The sequence below is a fragment of the Meriones unguiculatus genome, chromosome 3, assembly GCF_030254825.1.
Source record: "Meriones unguiculatus strain TT.TT164.6M chromosome 3, Bangor_MerUng_6.1, whole genome shotgun sequence".
NCBI classification, from domain to species: domain Eukaryota; kingdom Metazoa; phylum Chordata; class Mammalia; order Rodentia; family Muridae; genus Meriones; species Meriones unguiculatus.
In genome coordinates this window covers 44,380,333-44,401,897 of record NC_083351.1, presented here as the reverse complement: position 1 = coordinate 44,401,897, position 21,565 = coordinate 44,380,333, and positions in this window count along the sequence as shown.

The following is a 21,565-nucleotide window of genomic DNA, read 5'->3' as shown; positions in this document are numbered from 1 at the left end:
GAGCTCCTATCCTTTCCCCATCAGACTAACTCTCCTGCTTTCTTATGATTCCCTGTACTCTGCCAAAGGTTTGGTCATGAATCTTTGCTTTGAAAACACTGCTAGTTAGAGTCTTTCAGATGCGCTCAGTAGACTCCTGTCATACGTTCAATGCACATCCCATCTGTCTTTCTAAATGAGGATTGATCATCTTACCCCATGTCCACTCAATTGATTATCTTTTTTAGGTGTATAGATTTCATTATGTTTATCATATCTTATAGGTCTATATAAGTGAGTATATCCCATGTTTGTCTTTCTCCTTCTGGGATATTTCACTCAGAATGATCTTTTCTAGATCCCACCATTTGCCTGCAAATTTCATGATTTCCTCCTTTTTGATTGCTGAGTAGTATTCCATTGTATAAAAATACCACAATTTCTGTACCCATTCCACCGTTGATAGACATCTGGGTTGTTTCCAGGTTCTGGCTATTACAAATAGAGCTGCTATAAACATGGTTGAGCAAGTGTCCTTTTTGCATACTTGAACAAACTTTGGGTATATACCTAGCAGTGGTATAGCTGGGTCTGGAGGAAGCACTATTCCTATTTGTCTTAGAAAGCGCCAGATAGCTTTCCAGAGTGGTTGTACCAGTTTACATTCCCACCAGCAGTGGAGCAGGGTTCCCCTTTCTCCACAACCTCTCCAGCATGTGTTATCGCTTGAGTTTTTCATCTTGGCCATTCTGATGGGTGTAAGGTGATATCTCAGGGTCGTTTTGATTTGCATTTCCCTGATGGCTAATGAGGATGAGCATTTCTTTAAGTGTTTTTCTGCCATTCGATATTCCTCTGTTGAGAATTCTCTGTTTAGCTCTGTTCCCCATTTTTTAATTGGATTACTTGGATTGCTGCTTTTCAGCTTCTTTAGTTCTTTGTATATACTGGATATTAGTCCTCTGTCAGATAAAGGGTTAGTGAAGATTCTTTCCCAATCTATAGGCAGTCGTTTTGTTTTGATGACGGTATCCTTTGCTTTACAGAAACTTTTCAGTTTCATGAGGTCCCATTTATTGATTGTTGCTCTTAGAGCCTGTGCTGTTGGTGTTCTGTTCAGGAAGTTGTCTCCTGTGCCAATGAGTTCTAGGCTGTTCCCCACTTTTTTTTCCAATTGATTTAGGGTATCTGGTTTTATGTTGAGGTCCTTGATCCACTTTGACTTTAGTTTTGTGCAGGGTGATAAATATGGATCTATTTTCATTTTTCTGCATGTAGACATCCAGTTGGTCCAGCACCATTTGACGAGGTGGCCGAGTGGTTAAGGCATGCACTACTTTTGTAAAGGACTCAAGTTCAATTCCCAGTACCTACACTGGAAGGCTCACAACAACCTTTAATTCAAGCCCCAGAGCATTCTGATGCCCAGTTCTGGCCTCTGCATGCACCTATACTCCTGTACACATAGACTATCACACTCACATACATATAATTAAGAAGAAAATAAAATTCTTTTAAAAAATAAAAAGAAGCTATAAATCTGGAAAACAATCTGTTGTGCTTAAAAGAAACCTTAAGATTTCCAATAGCAATAACTTTATGGTGACCACTAATCTCTAAGATTTATAATTAACTCTTAATAGAAAGCAATGCAGAGTTAAGTAATGTGACATAAACCATAAAGGAATTAGAATGCAGAGCATATCTGTGCTACAAAACACTAAGGAGACTGCAGAGTGCTAAAGACTGTCACTCAAAATAAAGGCTCTTCTGCTAGTGCCAGAGTAGATGGAATGAATCAGCATGTCTCCTTTGTACAATATAGACACATTTCATTGCCAGACCCATTCATCACGGTACAGGTATCGTACATGATCTCCCACTTCAACACTGTAGATAAAACCAAGTGAAAACAAAAGAGATTAAAAGGAATTGTGTTGGCCACACAGCTCCTTCCACACGCTGCCTAATTATTCTAAGGTACATTAACTGTTCTGTTTTTATTTCCACCTTCTGTTCTCTAATGAAAATCACATCAAGCTTGCATGTCCACCATTCCATTCCAAGCATTATCATAAATGTAGCAATTCTTGGTGAGGATAAGAGATAACTTTAGACTCAAGCATACTTGTCGTCTCGAAAGAGTTTGGCAGAGTCAGTTTCCTTCCCTTGAAACGCTCATAGCTTTTGCCTTCTGCGAAAAGCACACTTAGTGCTTTGTGTCGTTTTTGATGGTATGTTTTATTTGTCAGTGTAACAGGTTTTTCTAGTTTGCTGACCCTTCTTTCTCAGGCTTTTTTCCTGACTGTTTCCCACTTTAGTATCTAAATGTTGGCATGTACAGGAGCTCAGCCTTGTCATTCATTTAACCTATTCTGTATACATAACAAAGGTATGATCAGCCAATATATAGTTAATATCTATCCTATCATGATGGCTAATGGTGACTCCTCAGCCTCAACATCTCCCCTAGTTCCACTATGTATCAGTCACTTTTCTGGTTTGTGATAAAATAACATTTTCAAAATCAATTTATAGACGAAAGTATTAATTTTGGCTTGTTTCCAGAAGGGTAAGAGTCCATCTTGATGGGATGGCCTAACAGCAAGTAGTCAGAACAGGAAGCTGAGAGATTGTATCTCAACTGCAAGCAGAAAGTAGAGAGAGAACTCTGAAAGTGGGGTGAGACTCTGAGCTCTCAGAACTGTCCCCCAATGATGTACTTCCTCCAGCAAAGCTCTACATCCTAAATGTTTTGTAACCTGCCCAACAATCAGGAACCAAGTGTTCAAATTCATGAGCCTTGGGTGACCATTTCTCATTCAAACCGCCACACATCTGTTGAGCAACAAGCTTCTCAACACACCACTTCGATGATCAATAGAACCCTTAAAAGCAATATACCCAATGGAGAACCTCTGACTCTTGTTTACATCTTCATTCACCCCTTGTACCCTGTCCCTTCTGTCCCTTTTCAGTTCTACACAACTCAGTAAATAAAAATACTGCTCAGTCCAGAGTCTAGATATTATTGAATTCACAGTCCCAACTGCATTTACCGCATCCTTAAAAAAATGGTCAAAACACTGACCATTTCTTACAGTCTCTACTTCCACCTCTACACTTACCAGTCCGGGTCAAATTTCCATATCTCATGTGGGCTAACAGGAGCTAATAATCTCTCTGATACTATGCCACTCATAGCCAGATTGACCTTGTTATGTTCTCTAGTTACTTCCCACGTGGTATGTGGAGCAGCCATTTTCAAATGCAAGTAGGTTATGGCATTCCCTAACTAAGACATCCCAAAAGCTTGTAATTCACATTGTCTCTAAATTTTTGGTTGACTTAGCCATAATATTTGCATAACTCATGTTCTTATTCCCTTCTACTCTTTGCTCAAATGCCACTTCTTAAATCAGCAATTCTCAACTCATAGGTCATGCCTCGTTTAGGGTCATATATCAGATAGCCTGCATATCAGATATTTACATAATGATTTATAACAATAGCAAAATTACAGTTTCGAAGTAGCAATGAAATAATTCTATGGTTGAGGGTCATCACAACGTGAGGAACTGTATTAAAGCATTAGGAAGGTTGAAACCCACTGTCTTAAATGTTGTTACACTGGTCATCATATTATAAGCTACTGTCCTCTACTTTGCTTTTTATCTCACTTGGATGTTTTACATGAGTTACTTATGCTGCCTTACTCTCTAATAAGTGTAAACATTTATGATATTGCTGACTCTTATTGACTGATATTTTCTGGGAGCATTAGAAGAGTACTTGGTGAGAGCCCCAGCCCTCTCTGACTGATGGTGACTCTGCTCCTTCCAGCTTTCCTGACCTCACATCCCACCCCTCTTCCCTGCTCACTGTGCTCCCTCTAACACAAATGTCTTCTTGATGATGCTCAAACATGCTCATTTCTCCTCAGGAATGTGTCTTCCTTCCTGCAGCATAGAGAAGGCTTTGTCCATCCTTTCCTGTGAGCTATGTTTCTACTTTGTTCAGATAATTACATGCAGATTCTCCTGCTGGATTGCGTGCCCTACACGTATGTATAGTATCACATAGACATTAAAAGCAACGTTGAGCCTAGTCTTCAGGAGCCATGAGCATATGAGGCTTACATGTCACTGAAGCATAATTTAGTCTTTTACCTCACACACACTTTTCAGTACTTGAAATCATAATGTTTTCTATTTAATTTATTCTAAAATGTGCCCCACGGAATCACATTTGAATGTGGACACCCAGTTTGAAGTGCTATTGTAAAGGCTGTAGAGGTAAGGCCTGGCTATCAGGGACAGACCTTTGAAGGCTCACTCATCTCTAATTATGATCTAGCAATTCATCTAAAATCAGGGACAAAACAGGGCTGCCCACTCTCTCCATAACTATTCAGTATAGTACGTGTAGTTCTATCTAGAGCAATAAGACAACCAAAGGAGATCAGGGGGATACAAACTGGAAAGGAAGAAGTCAAAGTATCATTATTTGCAGATGATATGATAATATCATAAATGACCCTCAAAATTATACCAGAGAATACCTTCAGCAATGTGACTGAATACAAAACTAACTCAAAAATAAAACAAAACAAAATACTGGTAACCCTCCTCTATACAAATGATAAATGGGTTGAGACAAAAATTAGGGAAACAACACATTTCACAACAGTCACAAATAATAAAAATTTCTTGGTGTAACTAACCAACCAAGTGAAAGATCTGTATGACAAGAACTTCAAGTTTTTTTTTTTTGTTTTGTTTTTGTTTTTTTTTTAGCAAGGTTTATCTGTTTATTTATTTTTGATGAAAAAAAGATATTGAGCAATATAGATGGTTCAGTAGCGAAGAGATTATACTGCTCTTGAAGGACCTAAGTTCAATTCTCAGCATCTACATCTACAGCCAGGATAAAAAGTGAATGCCTTGTAGTAAATAATAATAATTATTCTATTATTCATCTTCAGTATCTTAAAAATTATACTTAGATTAAATCATTAAATTATTCAAGTTTTTGAAGAAAGAAATTGAAGAAGATATTCAGAATATGGAACAATTCCCCCATGCTCTTAGATCAGTAGGATTAACATAGTGAAAATGGCCAGCATAACTAAAGCAATATACAGATTCAATGCAATTTCCATCAAAATTCTAACACAATTCTTTACAGATCTTGAAAGAGCAATCCTCTAATTCACATGGAAAAAAACCCAAAACAGAATAACTAAATAATCTTATACAATAAAAGAACTTCTGGAGGTATCACCACCCCAGATTTCAAACTGTACTACATAGCAATAGGAATAAAAAAACTCATTTTGTTGGCATAAAAATCAACAGGCAGATCAATGGAACCAAATTGAAGACCCAGAAATAAACCCACACACCTATGGACACTTGATTTTTGACAATGAAGCCAAAACCGTACAATGAAAAAAAGAAAACATCTTCAACAAATAGTGCTGGTCTAACTGAATTTCAGCATATAGGAGAATGCAAATGGATCCATATCTATCACCCTGCACAAAAACTCAAGTACAAATGGATCAAAGGTCTCAACATAAAAGTAGATACATTAAATCTAATAGAAGAGAAAGTGTGGACTAGCCTTGAAATCATTGGCACCAGGAGACAACTTCCTGAACAGAACACCAGCAGCTCAGGCACTAAGATCAACAATTAACAAGTGGGATCTCACAAAACTAAAAAGCTTCTGCAAGTCAAAGGTCACTATTAATAGGACGAACAGAATGGGAAATCTTCACCAAGCCTACCTCCAACAGAGAGCTAATATCCAAAATATATAAAGAACTCAAGAACTTAACCACCAAACCAAATAATGCAATTTAAAAATGGGGTACAGAGCTAAACAGATAATTTTCAATGGAGGAATCTTGAATGGCCAAAAAAACACTTAAAGGAATGTCCAAAGTCACTAGTCAGCAGGGAAATGCAAATCAAAATGACTCTGAGATTCCATCTTACACTCCTCAGAATGGCTAAGATCAAAAACTGAAGCATCAGTGGACTTGGGGAGGGGCATGCGTGAAGAAAGGAGAGGGAGGGTGGGATTGGGAGGGGAGGAGGGAGGGGTTTACAGGGGGATACAAAGTGAATAAAGTGTAAAAAAAAATATAAAAACCTGAAGCACCAGCTCATGCTGGTGAGGATGTGGAGCAAGGAGAGTGGAAACTTAGACAGCCACTTGGGATATCAATCTGGTACTTTCTCAGAAAATTCAGAATAGTTCTACCTCAAAACCCAACTATACCACTCCTGGGCATATACCCAAAAGATGCTTCACTATACCACAAGGGCACTTGCTCAACTATGTTTATAGCAATTTTATTCATAATAGTCAAAATCTAGAAACAACCTAAATGGCCCTCAACTGAAGAATGGATAAAGAAAATGTGGTACATTTTCACAATGGAATTCTATTCAGCTATTAAAAACAACGATATCATGCAATTTGCAGGCAAGTAGAGCTAGAAAAGATCATCCTGAGTGAGGTAACCCAAACCCAAAAAGACGAACATGGTATGTTCTTATAAGTGGATATTAGCCATAAAGTAGAGGATAACCATGCTACAATCCACAGACCCAAAGAAGCTAGGTAATAAGGAGAGACCAAAGGAGGATGCTTGAATCTCACTCAGAAGGGGAAATAAAATAGTCATCTGAAGTATGGAGGAAACTGGGTTGAAGAGGGGGTAGGGAAGGGAACAGTGATGGGAATAAGGTTTGTGGAGAGCAGAGAGTGAGGACCAGGTGAAAGAATTGAAATTGGTGGGGTGCATCTCTGGAACAGGAGAGGCTCCCTGTAGTCTATGAGAGTGACCCTCACTGAGACTATTAGCAGTGGAAGATATAGAGCCTGAAGTCACCACCTTCTAGAGCCAGGAGAGACTTCCAGTGGAGGGAGAAGTACACCAACACACCCATAAAACCTTCCACTCAAAATTAGTCTTGCCCACAAGAAGTGTAGGGAAAAATATGGACGAGAAATTGAGAAAATGACAAACCAATGACTAGCCCAAGTTGAGACCCACCCTATTACAGAGGGTCAACTCCTTAATACTATTAATGACATGCTGCTGTGTTTACAGACAGTAGCCTAGCATAACTGTCTTCTGAGAGGCCTCATCCAGCAGCTGATGAAAACAGATGCAGAGACCCACAGCCAAACAATAGGGTGAGCTCTGGGAGTTTTGTGGAAGAGTAGAAGGAAAGATTGATGGAGCTGGAGGGGTCAAGAACACCACAAAAATACCTACAGAGTCAACTAACCTGGGCCCATGGGAGCACACAGAGACTGACCACCAACCAAAGAGCATGCATGGGCTGGACCTAGGCTCCCTACACGTATGTAGCAGATGTGCAGCTTGGTTATCGTGTGAATTCCCTAACAGGGGCTGTCTCTAACTTTGTTGCCTGCCTTTGGATCTCTTTCCCCTAGCTGGGCTGCCTTGTCTATCCTTAATGGGAGAAGATATGTTTAGTCCTTTTGTAACTTGATGTGCCAGGGTGGTTTGGTACTCATAAAGGACTTCTCCTTCTCTGAGAAGAAGAGTAGGGGGAAGGAAAAAGGGAGGCATGAGGTGGGACTGGGAGGAGGTCAGCAATCAGGCTGTTAAGTGATTAGATGGATAAATGATGGATGGATAGATAGATAGATAGATAGATAGATAGATAGATAGATAGATAGATACTGCTCACTCCCATGACATAGAGCTTATTTTGCCACCCAGTGTGAGCAATGATCGCATCAGGAATACTTCTTTAAATTCCAATGAAACCTTGGCTCCACCTCTTTATAAGTTATACATATATGAGCATGACAGCAGGCTAGGAATTCTCTAAAGGCTACTGTTTGGCCTATTTGAAGCATAAATGACTTGATAGACATTTGAGGACCATCTGGCTATAGTGTGGAGACCAGAGAAGATAAGATGAGGGTATGAGGTAAGAAAGAATTAGAGGAGAGCTTTTAGGAGATTCTTAAAGTAATTGGCATGAAGAAAGAAGTGGCCTCTACATGGGAAACAGAAGAGACAGGTAGAATTAACAGATACTTAGGAGGCAGAATGATTAGAACCTAGTGAATAATAATTTATAATTCTCTATAAGATTGTTTGATGGTTTAAAACAGAAATTCTTGACCTCCAGAATATAGCTCAGGGGGCAGAGCATATTCGTAGCATCTACAAGGCCTTGGAATCAATCTCAACACTGAAAAAAGATGAAGGAGAGGAGAAGGGTGTGGGAGAGGCATAAATAGTAGAAGAGAGAGAGAAAGGGAGAGAGACATAGACAGAAACAGATGAAGAGAAACAATAAGAATAGGAGGAACAGAGGGAAGCAGAAAGACAGAGAGAGACAGAGACAAAGAGGTTGTATCCTGGTGTGTATTTGTTGATTCAAAAGCCTGGAATAACTTTGCCAGATGAGTGTGTCTGGTCTATATCGTTACTCATCCTGGAATTCAGTTCCCCTGCCTGTTATTTGCTCCACAATTTTCTTTTCTCAGGAGGAAATAAAAATCCTTAGTCCAAAAATGGGGGTTCCATATCCACACCCTGCTGCCGTAGGGTAACATATCCCCATCTGTAGACCCACATAACTGGCTGAAAGCCAAAATACAAAATAAGGCTTCATGTAGAAGCATAAAGTCTGTCAAAAAAAAATAGAATGTGAAAGTGTTTAATTTGTTTTTCTTTTCAAACAATGCTTTAGCATACAGATAGAAAATTCCCAGATGTTATGTAAATTGAACAGTACTTAAACTCCCTTCATCATAGTTTTAAGCAGAAAAGTGACATGGTTAAGAAAAACCTAGAAATGAATCCCAACAAGACTTTCTCACAGCGCTGTGACGTTGGGCAAGTAGTTTAACATTCCTTGCTGTTCATTTTCCCAAGTGTAAATTAGGGTAATAATTGGGAGCTCATTATACTTGGTCAAGGGTGGCTCAGCTGGTAGTGTTTGTCTTGCATGCACAAAGCTCGAGTCGAGACCTCCAAGATTCCCAGCACCACATAAACTGGATATGGTGGTATCTGCCTATAGTCTCTGCAGTTGGAAGGTGAAGATAGGAGAATCAGAAGTTCAAGGTCATTTTTTTTCCTATAAAGCAAAGATGATGTGTCATCTACAAGAGAGATCTTTTAGAAGAAAGAGGAGGAAGAGCAGGAGGAGGAGGTGGAGGTAGAGGAGGCAGAGGAGTAGGAGGAGAACAACACCATAATAATAAAGGCAATGAAGAACGAAAATGGAAGTCAGCTGTTGGTTCAGTTCTTCCTACAAGTTTAGTCCTCAGCAAACAGTGGAAATGGTGGGTCTGTAAGCCGTAATGGCTAGGTTAAATCTTCTTCAAACCCTATTCTGTTTACTCCCCAGAGTATAAGAATATGCCAAACGCATGACCTACTTCCTGGCATCAACTATGGGTGATCTGAGTTTTTTGTTTTTGTTTTTGTTTTTCCCATCTGAAAGTAGTCCATTTCCTTTGTTGGGTGTATTTGAGTTGCTTTAGGCTTTGTCCTCTAAGGTATTACCCACAAGCCATAGTAAGTTGGTTAAAAATGTGTATGGGTTACTGTTGACAAGAACTAGAGCTTCTTGGGACCTCACCAGCTCTGAGTGATAAACAAAAGAATCGCCATCCTTGCTTACAAAGCAAGTTAAAAAAAAAAAAGGTTAGATGACTTGTGCATGTTCTCACACCCATTAAATGGTAGACCAGGATTAGGTTAAAGTCTTATAACTTTTGGTCATGCATCTTAGTTCCCAGGTTAGCCATATTTAACCCTAACTATTCGGTTCAGAACCTTTGAGTCTGATGGCCTCATAGGAAGTGCAGAGGCTGGAGCTGGGGAAAATGGTTCAGTGCTTAAGGCACTAGTCCTCTTCTTGAGGACCCAGCATCCATGTGACACCTGACAATCATCTACAATACCAGTCCCATGGTATCCATTGTTCTTTTGGCCTCTGCAGGCACTGCATGCATGTGACACACAGGCATACATACACAGAACACTCATTGTACATATACATGAAAACACATTTAAAAGGAAGAAGGAGAACAACAACAAGAACAAGAAGAATGTACAGAAGCCTGTTTCCTGCTAGTCTGGGGACATTCTGAAAAGCCACAGTAAAATAAGGGGGTGGAGGCTGGGAGAACAAAATACTCCAAAGCTCAAATAACTTTATGTGCTGGCCCCTCATTTTCTAGATAAGCAAGCCATGCCTCTCTAAAGGAATGCTAAACACTTGTCAGAGCCAAGGTAAAAGCCCAAAAGAGAAGTTAAAAGTTGAGTTGGGAAAAAATATCCCCATGAAATTATCATTCCATGATGTGTTGTTTTCATTAATTCAATTAACATTTATTAATCAACTGCCATATGTTAGTATTCTATATTAAATTCAGGGATTCAAAGAAGGAAAAAAAGTTACAGACATTTTAAAGACAAAGTCATACACATACACAGACATCCATATTTATGAGAAATGCAGGGTAACTGATGTCAGCCAGCACTATGTGCTATCTATGATCATTTTACAATGTAATTAACCCTAGAAAAGTAGACACACTATTTTATCATTATTTTACGCAGGAGGAAATAGAGGCTTAGTGTGATCAAGATGTTTTCCTAAGGTTCAATTAACATGGCTTTGAAATCAGTCAAATTCTAACATTCCTATACTAGTCTACTCTGATGGAAGAGTATTAATATATAAACCAAGCTCTGCCAATGTATATCTAATATAGAGTCTTTCTGATTGAGAAACAAGCCAAAACTTGAGGCTGGAGCCCAGAGCACCTGAGATCAGTGTTCTCCTGAGTTACAGGTATGTAAGAAATTCATAAAGAGCTATTGTAATCCACTATGCACTGTCCAGATGACAGGAACTCTCCAGAGTACCGCTTCTTGAGAATCTGCTGCAGGTCCATCTGGGTGAGTACAGACAGGGTACTAAAATCAGAAACCCAGTAGCAGGGTGAGGAAGGGTGAGTGGAGGCAGCATGGAGAGTTCCATCCATTGTGATGGTATGGGATCCACGTTGTCTTTCAAAGTTGGGACTGGCAATCCAATCAGTGCTGTCCCTCTCCACTCTCCATCCCCCAAACCTTCAACAGACTGCATTTAAAAAGAAATCAACTAGTGTAGGATTTATTGATCTGCAATGACAGTGAACTTCAGAAGTTCATACAAAACAGTTTTCTCATTAGAGTCATTTCAAGGACCTGTAAGTTCAGCGATTTCATCACAAAGTTCACCTACAGTATTAAAGTTAAAAAGGGAGAAAAGGTTGAAAATTTAGTCCAGGCTTTTTTTTTTTTTTTACCCTTTTTGGATAACTGCCTTTTTCAACATATCTTTAAGCCATGTTCCCTCCTATCTGGTAGATGCCCTTTGAATTTCTTCCACCAAGAAGCAATGGAAATCCCTCAAGGAGTTTCATACAGTAAAAACTCTAGTGCACTGTTAGACTTGATCAACAGCTAACTCTAAGGAACCACTGCTGCCTTTCAGTCTCCTGTGATCTCTCTTTCTTAGGAAGGAGGGCTTGGGGTGGTCATCATCAAAAGAGGAAGAACTGGAGGGCTTCTTAGACTAATGGAAGGCCACATCCATAACCTTCACTTCTAGCTTCGAAAATATAAAATGCTTTCCTCCTCCAAATACACCTCATCGCCTACAACCTGACCTCTGCCAGAGCCTGTGAACATTTGAGAAGACTTTCAAACATCCTAACTCTTTCCTTAGTCTTAGCACCACAGGTTAAAAATAACCACCTGAAGACTCAGTTTTCAGTTAAGCCACAAGTTTTTCCTGTTAAACCTTCAATGATATGATCAAAGTGCTTATGAAGGGTCAAATCAGAAAGACCATCCATTTGGCTTCTTGTTACTTTGCCAGAGTAAGAGCCTGGTTTCTTCACTGCAATTACTGACCTCATCATGCATGAGTTATATGTTCCTCATGTGCTGTTTAACCTCTTAGGCTTGAGACATAAGTACTGGTAAGATGCAGATAATAAGAGCACTAGCAGCACAAGGTTGATTATTAAATGATGTGCATATCAGAATATTTTGCATTTTTATTTACATGTAGTTATTTATTGTAATTTTGTGGGGGCATCTGTGTGGAAGTCAAAGGACAACTCGGAAGAATGGGCTTTCTCCTTCAATCACAAGGGTTCCAGGGACTGAAATCAGACTTAATAACAGGTACCCTGCTAAGCCATCACTTCTCCCTCAATATTCAAATGTACAGCACCTCCTGGCTCAGCAAATTAAAGTTCTTGGACTTAACTGTGGCTACAAAAACTATTGGGTAGCATATGAATGAAAATGTCATTATGGAACCCACTACTTTGAATAATAACAGAAAAATTAATCTAAAAAACTTCTTGTGCAAGACATTAAATATTGGTCATTTGATGGCTACATTTTTGTTAAGAAATAAATCTAAAGAAAACACTCTCCACTGTGAATCATTGCTTGTTTGTCTTAGGAAGCTCTGTAATATAGCCCAATTCTCAGATTATCTAGGCAGAAAGGAATCTCAGATCTAAATATCATGACAACTTGTATGTGATTGATGATGGCTAACATGTTTGCCTCACTTCCTTCCTTCCAGAGTTTTGATATCTCATTGCAGTGTGTGCAATCCATTTTGGAAAAGAGTCTCCATCTACTCGAATTTTCCCACAACCATGGGGCCTGTCATTCTGATCTGTATTTACATAATAAGCACTGGACATAAAGTAATTATTCTTAAATATCTACTGACTTTAATTTCAATTTTGAGACAATTTAAGGAAACAAAAAGATATAGCCTAGAACATGATTAGGATTAACATCATCTGCAGCACAATGACAGACATCGGTGCACCCGTTAAATGGCATACCTTCAGCTTGTTTACCACAGTGAAAAGCATTTATCTCAATGTGCAAGGAACATCTGCCTAATCTGGATATGATAAATTGGTGGATGTACCTCGTGGCATTATCTTTCTTCTACTACATTTAGTGTGGTAAGGTACTTTTGCAGTACAGATAATGAAGAAACATATAAATGAAAAATTATTATAATAGATGGTCACAAAAGTCCCCAGAATGAAATAAAGCCTGTGCTTCACATTGATCATGTCACAACTGCAATGGCTTGCTGACTACTGTTAGAACAAATGGAGGATATTCTTGATTAACCCCAAAGAAAGACTGGAGAAGAAGGATAAAGACACGGGGGCAGGAAGCCTTCTCCAGCCGCATTTATGTAATCAACCACTCATATGCCAACCCAGGGTGTAAAAGGGAATGAAAGTGTCTCTTATAAAACTCACATTCCATTGGGGAAGACAAAATTTAAACACACATACACACAATGTGTGAGATAAGCTTAGATAAATCATATAGAGAAAATAAAACCTGGTAACACTGGCAAAGAATGACAGGGCATGCAAGAGTGGAAAATGTCAGATGTGAGTCTCAAAAGATCTCACTCTGGCCTCTATTTGAGTGTTTCTTTACATAATCTTGATTATCTCACTGAGTTATGACTATCTCTTCCTATATCCATCGTCCAAAGCACCTGCCTAGAGTGTGACATAACTTATATCTTGATCTCAAGTATAAAACATAGTATTTGTTTCAAATTAGGCCCTCAATCACTTTTGCTGGATTAGTTTTTTTAATTTTTTATTATTATCATTTATTAAAATTTCTATAATTTTTATCCTGGTTGTGTCCAAGGAATTGTCTCCTTTAATTGCAGAGGCACATAAAAAGGAAACATTCATATGCCTGCATATGTGGTGTGGTACAGTGTGTGTGTGTGTGTGTGTGTGTGTGTGTGTGTGTGTGTGTGTGTTTGAAATGAGGGGGAAGACAATTAGAAATATGCCATGTTTGGAAATAGCAAATCCAGTAACTGGAAGTTTTAGGGATTAAGGTTGATTGTGGTAAGGTCACGAAAAACAGTCAGTGTCGTGCCAAGATGTTTCGATGTTTCGTCTTAGAAAATGTGGAGCATATACCATAGGGGCTGCCTAACGCATTATGTTCTTGACTGTGTAGAAGTCCTCTAGCAGGGTAGGAGTCAATGGATGAAAGGAGCGTGGGGAGAGACAACAGGAAGGGGATCAAATCAAAAGCAGCTCTGACGGGTTGACTGAGGAGAGTCTGATTGGTCCATGGCAGAAACACAGTGGAAATTTGAAGTTAAAGAAATAGAATTAATAGGACCAGGGAAACAATTATACCTGAATCAACCATAGGAAGGATGGCTCCTGGGTACTAACTTGTTTTATTTTTTTTACCGGTCCTGTGAGAGCTTGGGTTGTCTTAAGCAGACAGCTTGTGAGGAAAGCGATTCTGCCAACAAATATGGAATCATTTTTCTCTTAACCTATGAGAATCTGAACCAAGAGGCATCCAAAACCCGTTTAGAGTTAGCAACCATCATGGACTTTGACTCTTGGTTAGCCAACTGATAAGAAGACTTTCTATCCAGGCTGCCAGCTATTGAATAAAGTAGGCTAACTCACATCTTCACAAGAAGAGCTTGTCCGCACAGCAGTGGCTTACAACTGAATATTTTGCATAAAAATTCATGAGGTGCAGTATCCATTTCAGCTATGTTATAAAGTAGTAAAAAGAGAGAGAGGGGGGGAGGAAAAGAGAAAGTTCAGCCCTGCACTCAGATAGGGTTCATTTTGAGTGATGATTGCGAGCCATCCTTCGAAATTACAGATGCTACTTGGTTCACTATTATTTTGCAGCATCTCCAGTAATCTTCCGTGATCATTTATAACAGCATGTCTGATGACTTTCAAAACGTAACGGGAAAGGGTACTTCTGTGAAGCATGTCTACTCAAAGGAAAAATCAATCTTGGCTGCCGAGGGAGTGAACTCTGTACCACCACGATTAGACAGTTAGAGATTTCAACATATAAAAATAGGAATGGCAGGGGTCCAGTTTGCCAACCTATATGTGTGTCTAATGTGTGTTCCACTTGCTTTAATGATTTAGGATTTCTCCTTTCATCCAAAGAAAACACAACATGTGTCAAGAATGCAAATTGGCAAACTCCAATAGAAATAATCCTGAACTCAGTAATAACAACTAATGTTTACATATTGCCTTTACAGTTATCTAAGTACTTGTCACACACCTGAGCTGCTAATCATCACAAACACCTCACACCTTCCAACCTCCTTTTCTTCTCTGACACTCATTTCTATTACCCGGAATTTCTCTCTCAAAATCTGTCCCAGCCTTCAAGGACAAACGCAAAACCTCCCTCTGTGTAAAAGGCTGGTTATTTTAAGTATTGCAAGTAAGAGAGATATTATAATACATAAAGAGCTTGGAAAGGCAGCATGCTGTGGTAAGTCAGAAGACATGGATTCAAGTACTGGTTTAGGGCTCCATCTTTTTTTAAATTATTTTTTTCTTTATTAATTACACTTTATTCACTTTGTATCCCCCCCCCGTGGTTCCCTCCCTCCTCCCGTCCCAATCCCTCCCTTCCTACACCTTCTGCATGCATGTCCCTCCCCCAGTCCACTGACAGAGGAGGTCTTCTTTTCCTTCTTTCTGATCCTAGTCAATTAGGTCTCATCAGGAGTGGATGCTTTGTCTTCTTCTGTGGCCTGGTAATGCTGCTTCCCCCTCAGGGGGAGGTAATTAAAGAGCAGGCCAATCAGTTCATGTCAGAGACAGTCCCTGTTCCTATTACAATGGAACCCACTTGGATACTGAACTGCCATAGGCTACATCTGTGAAGTGGCCTTGGTTATCTCCATGCATGGGCCTTGGTTGGAGTATCAGTCTCAGGAAAGACACCTGTGCTCAGATTATTTTGGTTCTGTTGCTCTCCTTGTGGAGTTCCTGTCCTCTCCAGATCTTACTGTTTCCCACTTCTTTCATAAGATTCCCTACACTCTGCCCAAAGGTTGCCCAAAAGTCTCATAACCTGCATTGATAGTCTGCAGGGCAGAGCCTTTCAGTGGTCCTCTGTGTCAGGCTCCTGACTTGTTCCCTTTTTTCTTCTTCTTCTGATGTTCATCCTCTTTGCCTTTCTGGACAGGAATTGAGCATTTTAGCAAGAGCCCTCCCTCTTGATTAGTTTCTTTAGGTGTAAAGATTTTAGTAGGTTTATCCTAAGAGTCTCAAGTACACAATAAGGCTCAACCATGTTTGTAGCAGCCTTATTTGTAATAGCCAGAAGCTGGAAACAGCCCAGATGCCCCTCAGTGGAGGAAAGGAGGCAAAAATTGTGGTTTATCTACACAATGGAATATTATTCAGTAATAATAAACAAGGAAATCATGAAATTTGCAGGTAAATGGCAGGATCTGGAAAAGATCATCCTGACTGAGCTATCCCAGAAGCAGAAAGATGCACACAGTATATACTCACTCATATAGATATATAATATAGGGCTCCATCTTTTAAGCTCAAAAAAAGAGTGAAATGTTACCTACGTTACATGGGTTTTATTTAGTTCTGAAGAGATGCCCCAACTTCTTGTAGAATGCTGATGGATTATATAAACTTGATGCAAATATTTTAATTTGTTTGTCTAAGAAGACTGTCATAAGAACTTTATGATCTATGTAAAACGCTTAACCTAGTATCTTGTACACAGTAAGTGCTCTGTGAGTAAAATTATTACTTTTTTTAAATGGCTGATTCAGTGGATGTGAATCAAACACATATAAGACACTGTATGGTCTTCTAGATATAGTTATAAAGACATTGTTGTCACAGCATAATTACTAGGAACGCCAGCTCCGTGACCAGGCTATCTAGAGTTTAAGTCTGGTTCTATTCCTTGTAGCTGTGTCAACAAGCTGTGTGTCTTTGCCTATGCCCCAGTGTTTTTTTAACTCTATAAAAAAAGAGCAGAACAATAGATCCTTAACTATAGGATTACCATAAAGAATGAAGACATTGATCGATGTAAAGAGGCCAAACTAGTATTTGACATATGGAAATAGCCCAGAGTGTATTACATATTACAATAGCCTACTAGATTTACTTCATAAATGTTTCTCTCAGAAATCAAGAAAAAAAAATGTTGTGCTAAAGAATGAACTTTATTCACATTCTTTGAATCCACCTGAAGCTCCTGGAGCTTCTCATTTGCCTTGTTGCTTCCCTTCTTGTTATCTGCCAGGGCACGGTATCCTCTACCCATAGTCCTCCTCCCAAAGCATCCAGCCACCCGCACCAGAACTTGCAGAGCACCCTGACATGTTTATCTGATCCCTGACTTCACCTGCTTCTGCTCTGCCTCTTCCACAGCGCGATTTTCTGGTAGTGTTGTCACTGAGATGGCTCGGGTGGGATTACCCCAACCTCTCCAGTTACACCCAGGAACCACACACTCCTGTTTTTAATAAGGACAATGGATAGCTCACCAGTCTTACATCAAGCTGCAATGTGACTTCAGCTTCAAAGTTCTCTAGTTCTTTCTTCCCAACAAGAATGCCGCCTCCAGAGTTCTTCTGCACAGAAACTCTGAAGTCATCATGCTTAATTGCCTCCCTAGTCATAACAGTCTTTAGACCTCACTATCATTTATCCAAGAGATTTCCTTTCCCTGGAATTCTACCCCCACTTATGGCTACTACCGCCACTAAAACCACTGATGTCCAAATGTCATTTCTATGCTAAATTCAGTTTTTTCTCCCCTAGGAAAGCTCTCCAGGCAGGTTCATTCACATTACAAAACAGTGCTTTTGTAAACACTCAGCAAACATTAGCCTCTGTTAAATGTTAGAGGTTCAGATTAATCATAGGAATTCACTGACTGCTAAAAATCATGAAAATCAAAAGGTGTCTACAGTATAAGCAACTGTGGATTGTTTATCAGGCTAATTCATTGCGGTTTAGATTCTTTTAAAACATCAATACAGATGTTTTAGGTAAATATCAGTAACATCATGTCTATGTAAATTTATATTCTGTTCAATGTTATCTGCATGATGGGTACCACATATAAAGAAATTTTAAATAGATAGGCATTTTTCTGAACAACGTCAAAAATGTCTTTGGTCTCTAAAAGGAAGAAGGGAGGAATTTGATGAATTGAATTTCTCAGGCCTGGATCTAATTAGTGCATGAATTACCTCATTTTAGACTTACAACATTCATAAGTGTTCAATATTTTCATCTCCATTTTGTAGGTAAAAACAAACAAACAAACAAAAACAAAACAAAAAACCAAGCCTTGTAGAAGTTAAGTAACTTGCTCAAGCTGTAATGTAGGAAATGAAGGATTTTAACCACTGGTATTTTCAGTTACTGCTAATATGGCATCTTATTTCAGAAATATTTCTGCAAGACTGAAACGTGGCTGCTCGTCCTAAGAAATTCCCACTCTGGACATAAGTGCACATACTCCAAGAGGAGAGAGAGTTAGTACGTACACACAGGAGATCGTGATAAAGCCTGTGAAGTTACATCCACTGGTAAAGGCTGGAGAGATGGCTCAGGTTAAGAACACTGCTGCTCTTGAGGAGGATATTAAATCCAATTCCTAGTACCCTTATCAGCGGTCTCACAACCACCTGTTACCCCAGCTGCAGGGGATCTAATGCCCCTTTCTGGCCTCCACCTGCAAGGCACATAGAGTACATATAGACAAACAGGCACATCCACATATACATAAATAAAAATGAATGCTTTTTCAAAGAGAAAGTTTGTGAGCACAGAAACAATATTCATAGCAAGATTTTAGATTCTAAATCTTGTAATCAGTACAAAGATAGATAAGAAAGAAAGAAGCTTAAAGAAAATATTATCCTAACAACAAAAATACCATTTTGAAATTGGTAATTAAAGTAGGGGGACTGTTCAAAAATTTAACAGAAGGAATGAAAAGGAAGCATCAATGTCTAGACAATATGAAGAAAAAGAAAAAAATAAAGGTTAACTAACTTCAAGTCTGGGGTAAATAAATAAAAAATATTGTGAATTTTATAACATTTGCTTGGATAATAGGGAGACAAGATACCTCATTGGTCTGTCTACACATAATGATGCTGTGACCTAGGAAGTGGGAAAATGGATAAACAGTAAGTACCAGCTGAGAAAGCAAGAATGGTTGAGATCTCTAGAGTAGCGAGGCTAGGGAGAGAATTGATTTTAAGGGCAGAACCCTGAAATGCCCCAACTCTGACATGCTAGATACTATTTGGTACCCTTGATATCTGAACCAAGCTCATTTCCATTCCATCTGAAGCTCCCTAAAGAGAAGAGCCTGAAAAGGAGCAAACAGAGAGGTCAAGAGGAGATCATGAGGCTATTAACCAGGAATTCAATAAGAAGTCTCAGGAAAGACTTGATGGTCAACCACATTGACTGACAGTCTATCTTTCTTGCCAGAAACTCATATAAAAAAAACAAAGCATGCTTAAGACATAATATGCTAAAAAGTTAAACCTGGAGACTGTGTTTGGAATATTATACCTGTCCATTACAAGGTTTAAAGTAATTAAAATAAAACAGTCAGCTTCTGAAGTAGTTCTAGGATGTGTGATTAAAAGGGCATCAAGCATTGTTGGGGGAACATTCAAATTATGATCTAAATGTGGAATAGGACCTTAGTCCGAAGAAAAAGGAGGAGGAGTATAAGGAGAAGCAGAAGAAGAAGAGGAGGAGGAGAACAAGAACAAGAAACCCAAAATGTGGCTTATCTCAAGTAGCTTTTAAAAGCAATGTGTATATTCCAACAGGAATTTAATCCATATGTTGCAGATTCTTTTACATTCCCCAAGATGTGTGATCATGGGAACTCTTTGATGTCCAGGGATATTTCCCAGTCTTTTTATGAGACCTGTTGAGCCAGATGACGTCCAAATTGGAAACTGTGTTTTACCTAGAGTAAACAAGCTCTCTCACCAGCTCTCCAGCGTGGAGGTCAAAGAAGCCACAACTCTTGGCAAACATGTTGAACATAAAAACCATTTCCTTTCTTGACTTCTGCGGTCCACATGTGAGGGAGTAAGAATCAGGTAAGCACAAAACTGGACCACAGAGCAAGCATCTAGTTTCCTTGCATATATATATATATATGGATTAAAATTGAGTGTGAATGAAAACTCACTTGGTAGAACAACTCAAGAAGTAATCACAGAGCAAATGAGTGTTTACATGTTTATCTTTACTCTTGGGAATGATTCTTAGGAAATGTAATTTTTCTGAGATGTCAGACAACAACTATTCCCAAAACTATTTTGTTCTTGAAAAGCCCAGGGAAATGGTAGGGCCCTTTTCACCATGACAGTGGAAGAAAGAAGAGTCATTCTTATGAAATATATTTTACAAAGCAAGTTTTCCTGAAAGTATATTCAGCCTCTAGCATTTTCATGGATTTTTGAAATAGCCAACAGGAACAGAAATCATTGGAGGAATAGAAATAGCATGAAGAAATCTTTACTGTATAGATTGAACTTAAGCAATTTCATTCAGAAGGATTAAAAACTGTGAAATCTTTATTGAGAATCTGCCTAGCAACTTTAGTTTCTCCACAACTGAGCCAGAACTGATGCAGTCATAAAATTGACTCCACCCCGTAGGCCGCTAGTGGCAAGATATTTTTCTGCATTAAAATTTAGTCCTTTCTTTTAACTAACTTTTTGGTTTTCTCTTTCATGGGTCTCTTCTGGAATTTTACATTTATAAGAAAAATATGGTTAATATTGTTCTTAAACATTTTTAGATGCTTTAGTATTATTTATTTATTTATTATTTTATGTGTATGAATGTTTTGCCTGTACGTGCATCGAATGCATGCGTTGACCCAGAAAGCCAGAAGAGGGTGTCAGATATCCTTGGGCTGGAGTTCCAGATGGTTGTGGGCTGTTACATGTGCTGAGATTTGGAGTTCATCCTCTATAAGAGCAGCCAGTGCTCTTAACCACTGAGCCATTTCTCCAGCCCCAGTGTGGACATTTTCACATTCAGCTGCCATCCAAGCAGGGTAGAGCCTGACAAATAAAGGACCCATCTCTTAATAAAACTCATACCTCTTATAAGGGCTGGGACAAGTCCAACTTGTTTAGGATAAAAGATGAGAATTTGAGGGTTAGAGCAGATCTGGGAAAAGGAAACACTCAGCAAAACTAGGGAAGGGACAGGATGGAAGAAACTTCTTTGATAACACAGAAATCCTGAATAGACTTACCTTCAGAACTTGACTTGAGTCAGCAGCTGTGTGTGTGACCCTGAGAATCTAAATGAGTGAGGAATGAACCAAGGGTCAGGATATGCTGTGAACTGAGCCATCTAAGTCACAAAAGTGATGACATGTGAGCCTACAAGGGACAGCATGTCTGTGGAGTTAGGTTTGTTTAACCAGTGATGGAGATGTAGCTAAAGTGGTAGAGTACTGATTTAGCTTCCTCACAGCTATAGTTCAAACCCCTAGCACCACAGGAAGTTCTACAGATACAACAGAACAATCTGACAAGTCAGAAAAGAAATCTGTTGCCTTGCCTCTCACATTGTACTTGAGTCCAGTATTAGCATCTCCGAGAAGCTC